Source organism: Marmota marmota, unplaced genomic scaffold (genome assembly GCF_001458135.2).
Source record: "Marmota marmota marmota unplaced genomic scaffold, marMar, whole genome shotgun sequence".
Classification (NCBI taxonomy): domain Eukaryota; kingdom Metazoa; phylum Chordata; class Mammalia; order Rodentia; family Sciuridae; genus Marmota; species Marmota marmota.
Genome location: NW_025999842.1, coordinates 65,666,125 through 65,672,504, shown reverse-complemented (window position 1 = coordinate 65,672,504; position 6,380 = coordinate 65,666,125).

The following is a 6,380-nucleotide window of genomic DNA, read 5'->3' as shown; positions in this document are numbered from 1 at the left end:
GGAGACCAATAGATGCTTGCCTAACAACAGGAATTCAAAGTACAATATAAACCAAAATTAATAAATGATGAATGGTTTCTACTGGTTTAATCATCATATATTTTTGTTTGTTTGTTTGTTCTAATTAGTTATACATGGTAGTAGAATATGTTTTGACACATCATACATAAATGGGTGTAACTTCTCATTTGTCTGGTTGTACATGATATTGTGTCACACAGGTCATGTAATCATGTATGCACATAGGGTAATAATTCTGATTCATTCTACTATCGTTCCTATCCTCTGGTTGAATCTTAAAAACAATTTACATCTCCCAACTCAAATGACAGCCTTGTATCAAGTTAATGTCTGAATATCTGTGAAAAGGTAAAATTAGGGGGAGCCTCTGCAGCCCTCCACCCACCTTGCCACCCCCCTGAGGCCTCAAAGGGATACAAGGTACAGCCAAAAGGCAGAAAGTCATGGGAATCACAAGGAACAAAGACAGATGTGGGCAGGATCCCAGCCAACCCCAGTTCAGCTCCTACAAGCTTGTACAGGGGAAAAGACAGGCAGGCCATGCAGAGGCTTGTAGTACCTGAGGCCACCTCCACCACGGCAGTCTGGGAAACTCCCTCCGATGAAAAGAGCTGGGTGTTGTAAATAACTGAAAACCACCCCACCAAAATGTTCATTTGCCTATTCATCTGTCTTGTCTTAAATGCTCCTTCGCTGAGCACTGGGGCCCATCCCTGTAATGCAGCTGCTCAGGAGCCAAGGCAGGAGGATCACAAGTTCAAGGCCTACCTGGGCCTTTTCTCAAAACAAAAAGGGCTCAGTGGTAAAGCATCCCTGTGTTCAATCCCCAGTACCCCAAAAGGAAAGAAATATCATATATACAATCAGAGCTTAACAACTCTGGGGTGCATCACCATCTTCTTGCAGGGTACCCACATCCTGCCTATGGAGTGTATACACATTTGCTGTCCTTTAATGAAATCTTTGCTTGTGCCTGACTCTTAATTTTTGAGATGCTGGGGATTGAACCCAGGGCCTTGTGCATGCAAGGTAAGCACTCTACCAACTGGACTATATCCCCAGCCCCTTGTGCCTGGCTTTTGACACATCCCAGAATTCTTTTCAGCAGTATAAATCAAGAACCTGCCCAGGTCAAATTGAGGTCCGATTGCCCCCTTGGAGGAACCTCCTGGGACCTCTGTCCAGTGTCACTTTCTCTGCTTAACACCAATATATGCGGTTTGACCAGCACTTGGCAAATAACAAGTCTTGGGTTTTTTTTTTTTTTTTTTTTTTTGGTACTAGGAATTGAATCCATGGGCAGGTGACCCTGAGCCAAACAAGGCCCGTTTGTATTTTCTTTTCTTTTCTTTCTTTTTTTTTTTTTTTACTTAGAGACAAGTTCTTACTAAATTTCTTAGGGCATCACTAAGTTGCTGAGGCTGGCTTTGAACTTGCTATCCTCCTGTCTCAGCTTCCCAAGTCACTGGGACTTATAGGTGTATACCAAGCTAGGTCTTGTGTTCTTGCAATTGACAAACTTTCGATGCATCACCAAATAAAAGCATGGGGAAGATGTGGAAGGAATGGCTTTTCTTGTTCATCTGACATATCTTTTTGTGTTTGGCTTTAGACCTAGATTGTTCCAAATTATAAAGGAAAAAGGTGATATTTTCTCAAACATGCAAGCATTTGTATGATCTATAACTGGGGGAAGGAGAATGGAAGAAAAACTTAGCCACCTGTTAACCTATTTATTCTGCTATTGAGGCAGTTTGCTTAAAGCCATTATTTCATCTTGGTTCTACTTCTCAGAACTGTAAAAAGCAGAGGAGCTAATAGAGGGGCATAAAGGAACCTGCGCCGTTTCTAGCATACTTCTCTACTGCAAGGTGCTTTTTAACAACTTCTTTCCAGTACTGGGTGTCCAAGCCAGGCCTACACATGCTAGGTAAGTGCTCTACCACTGAGCTATATTCCCATCCCTTTTCACTTTTATGTTTTTATTTTGAGACAGGGTCTCACCAACTTGCCCAGGCTGGCTTTGAACTTGTGATCCTCCTACCTTGGCCTTCTGAATAACTGGGATTACAGGTATGCGCCACTGAGCCCAGTGATAAGGTACTTCCTAATAAGACAGGTGCAATGTGCACGTCTGTACATTAGCCATCAGAAGTACATGTTTGAAAGGCTCTGGGATTTATTCTAAGCCCCACAACCTCATTCTAAGTGTCTTTGTAATCTGCCCAAGTAATCAAATGCCCCAAATGATTTCCAAAGAGTCATCTGTACCATCTTCCACAAAGAATCCAGATGACAAAGCAAGATGGGATTTAGGTGATTTGCCAAATTCACACAACTTCTTAGTGATATTGTAGAGCACAGATGTCCCAATTCAGGGCCCTCTCTCCACCATTGTCACACTGCCTAGGAAAGAAACACTTCCTGGACTTTTGATGTTTATGATTTTTCAGAAAATCATAATTTTTTAGGAAAAAAAATCCTGTAATCCCAGCTTCTCAGGAGGCTGAAGCAGGAGGAGATCCCTAGTTCAAGACCAGCCTCAGCAACTTAAGCACTGGGGAGGTAGCTCAGTGATAAAGCACTCTTGGGTGGAATCCCCAGTACCAAACAAAAGAGAGAGCAAACTAAAGAATTCTCTTTTTTCAGTTACACAAGGATGCCTCAAAGCAGACAAGGTCAGCAGGCAGCCAGCCAGAGAGAACCAAGAGCCTAAATAACCCATGGTCTGCAGAGACCTGGGAGAGACCGGGAAGAAACTGCAGGTTAGGCTTCCTCTTCTGAGTGATGCACCCTCTTCCCAGAGAGATGCGCTAGCTGGCCACCAAGGCCCAAAAGGTAAAAGGATGCAGAGGAAAGAAAAATACAGATGACACAGAGAGTGGGTGACTCCTCTTTAAATAAGGGCATGTGTACCTTCATCGTATACTCGCAGTTTTGAAAGGAAGATCTTTGCAATTATTCTGAATCTGCCAAAATATTCAAGGAGTCAGTAGCAGTTCATCAGCGGTCACAAAGTGCTTCGGGTAGACAGTGATCAAATTTCTCTTTCTCTTCCAGTGACAATTCATTGATGTGCATTATGCTTTATATCTTTCATCACAGAAGAATCTAGTGAAGTATTTTTGTATTCTAAAATGAAGTGGACTCCAAATCCTCACCTTTCTCAGTAACTGAGCTAAAGTTTATGCATGAGAGTATTTCTTGTTATTGTTTTTTGCCCCCTCCCCTGACAACCCATATTGAGGCTAGAACCCAGGGGTGTTCTATCCCTGAGCTACATCCCAACCCTTTTTATTTTTTGAAACAAAGTCTTGCTCAATTCCCCAGGTTGGCTGTCTGCCCCCATCTCCTGAATCATGGAAATTACAGGCATATGCCAGCCACTGTGCTCACCTATGCATGAGGTTTTAAGAAATGTTACAAGGATCTGGGTATGTGTTCTTTCTCCATTCTTCCATGGACAGAGAGGGCAACAAATCTGTTGATGTCCTCCCACCTCAAAATCACTCGTTTATGATTGCACAAACTAACACTATTTTACTGTAGGCCACCCCCAGACCTTGCTTGGATTATTGAAACAGTATGTTAGCCAGTCTCTTCCCAGTCTCAAGTTTTCTTTTTTTTTTTTTTAATATTTATTTTTTAATTTTAGGTGGACACAAAATCTTTATTTTATTTTTTTAATGTGGTGCTGAGAATCAAACCCAGTGCCTCATGCATGCTAGGCAAGCACGTTACCACTTGAGCCACATCCTCAGCCCCCAGGTCTCAAGTTTTCCATTCTCTGAAAGCAGGACACCACTGACATTTTTGGTAGAAACTCCTTTCTTACGCAAGCCTGTCTCTGCAGGGTATAAAACATCTGAGGCCCCAATTCATAACATACCAGTAACCCCTAGCCAATGCAATACCCCCAAAACACGTGTGGGCAGCACATACAGGGGCATCATGTCAGGCATGCCCAATGGGCCTGGAGACTCCCTAAGGCAGAAGGGTCACATTACTTCCCTGGTTAATGACTCTGTAGGATAAACCCTGCTCTTGTTCCCTGGCCATCTCTGCAGGATCATTTTTGCAAAGTCTTTTATAAGAACCCCAGTTTTATTGTGTGCATGTACAAATATGTAATAACAAATCCCACCATTATGTATAATTATAATGCACCAATAAAAAAATAGGAAAAAAAAAGAACCTGAGTTCTTCTCTCAGGTTGCCAGCTCTGAAAGCAAGTCCACCTGCTTTCCCAAGCGTTGGGTGAGGCCCAGAGGCAAAGTTGAGTAGGTAGGATCAAGTATAATGTGGTTCTTTATGTTAGCCTGTTAAAGTACTGCTGTGTTCACTAATTACACCAAGTTATTTAGGATTGTTAGAGGACGAAGCATAGAGCTAGATACACTGGGCTTTAGTCCTCAAGTACCCCGTGTGTGGGAAAAAACTCATTGTGTCATTCGGGAAGCATCCCTCTACCTCTGATCTCCAAACAGGAGGGTTATAGAGAGGCTTCTCCAAAGAGTAAAACCACCCTTTGTCCTGTTCACACTTTTAATGTCAATAAGCAATGGAAGAGTATGCAGTTAGGAGATTGTCCTCCCAATTACAGAAAGCTACAGTAAAAGTGCCTGTTACTCAATGTCTAAGGAAGGCAGAGTGGTTATTAGAATATGGCAGCATTAAAAAAAACAGAAAGTCATAATTATCTTCATAATAATATCTTCATAACCATGCAATCCCCAAGTCCTGTCACCTTAGCCAAAATCTCTGACATCACCCTTTGGCAGGCATGGTGGCACATGTGTGTAATCACAGCTAGGTATGGGTGAGGCAGGGGGATCACAAGTTTGAGGGCAGCCCTGGCAGCTTACAAAGCTCTGTCCTCAAAATAAAAGGGGCTGGGTACAAAGCTCAAGGCGGAGGGCTTACAAGGGCCTGGATTCAATTCCCAGTTATGCAAAAAAGAAAAAAGAAATGTCAGCTTTCTTGGATAGAATCATTAGGGCCCAGATTATTTCCCTAAATCCAGTGAGATGCTGGGGAAGAACTTGGAAGAGAAACCTGCCTGTGTCCAGAGTTGTGCGAGAGGTGGTGTGTTCAGCAGACACAATTCCAGAACCGTGCCCATCCCAGATACACCCATTCCACGCTCCCGTGAAGCTCTGTGGACACTGTCCCTGGCGAAGTGCTTCATTCAAAGCAGCACTTGTGTGACACCGATATCACAGCAGTGAAGAGAACAGCATTACAAACTGAATCGAAGTGAAATTACAGAAAGAAAATTTAATTACATTGCTTTTTATTTAATGAAAACTGGACCCCAAACAGAACTAGGAACCAAAAATATTTGAGGTAACTGCTAAGCTTAAAGCTTACATTTAAAGCTAAATTCGCAGCCCCTATCTCTAGTTCCAAACATCAAAGGAAAACATTGGAACAAAGGATCTATATACAGAGAGAGGCAACTCATGGGTACGTCAAGCAACATTACCTGAGGGGGAACACTTTATATTCCTCAATGACTAGAGGCAGGAGTTTACAAGTTTGTTGTTGTGCTGGGGATTAGAACCCAGGGCCTTGTACATGCAAGGCAAGCACTCTACCAACTGAGCTATATCCCCAGCCTGAGCTTATAAGCCCTGCAGCATTGTTTTCTATTGTCCATGGCTCCATGGTAATGCAAATATTTTATTGTCAAAAATAGCAAAATTGAGGCACTTGCTCAAACTTCTGCAGTTTACATTTGATTATGCTTATAAATTAACGGCAGCTTTAAAATTATAAAACTGGCTACTGTTGGCGTTCTCGTTAATAAAACAAATATTGCTACACAGCCCTTGATGTATAGCTTATACAGAAGCAATCCAGGGCACACAGGCATCGTTGATACAAAAAGCAGTCATGAAGCAGTGATCACTGGAAAGCCAGTTGTGATGGCCTGTCACTTGGTCACACATGGTAAGAAAGGACAACGACACACATTTAACTTGCTTGGGACGGTGACGTTTCTTTCTGCTACAGAGAGAAACACTATGAACAGCCGTCATCTCCCATACTTTCCATTATCCTTGAAAAAGTCTCTGTGGGTAGAGGTGGGAGTCAGAGGATTTTAAATTGGAGGATGATAACATTTGAATTACTTAATACACAGTATTCTGGGTTTACTGGCACGTGCCTGTAGTTCCATCTGTGGGGGAAGCTGGGGCAAGAGGATCACTTGAGCCCAGAAATTAGAGATCAGCTTGATCCTTACAGAGAGACTCCATCTCAAAAACAAATAATTATGCACGGGTGACTATGAAAAGAACTCCTAAAAGGATATTAAATGTTATGATACAGTTATCATGAGGTGTCGTACTAATATG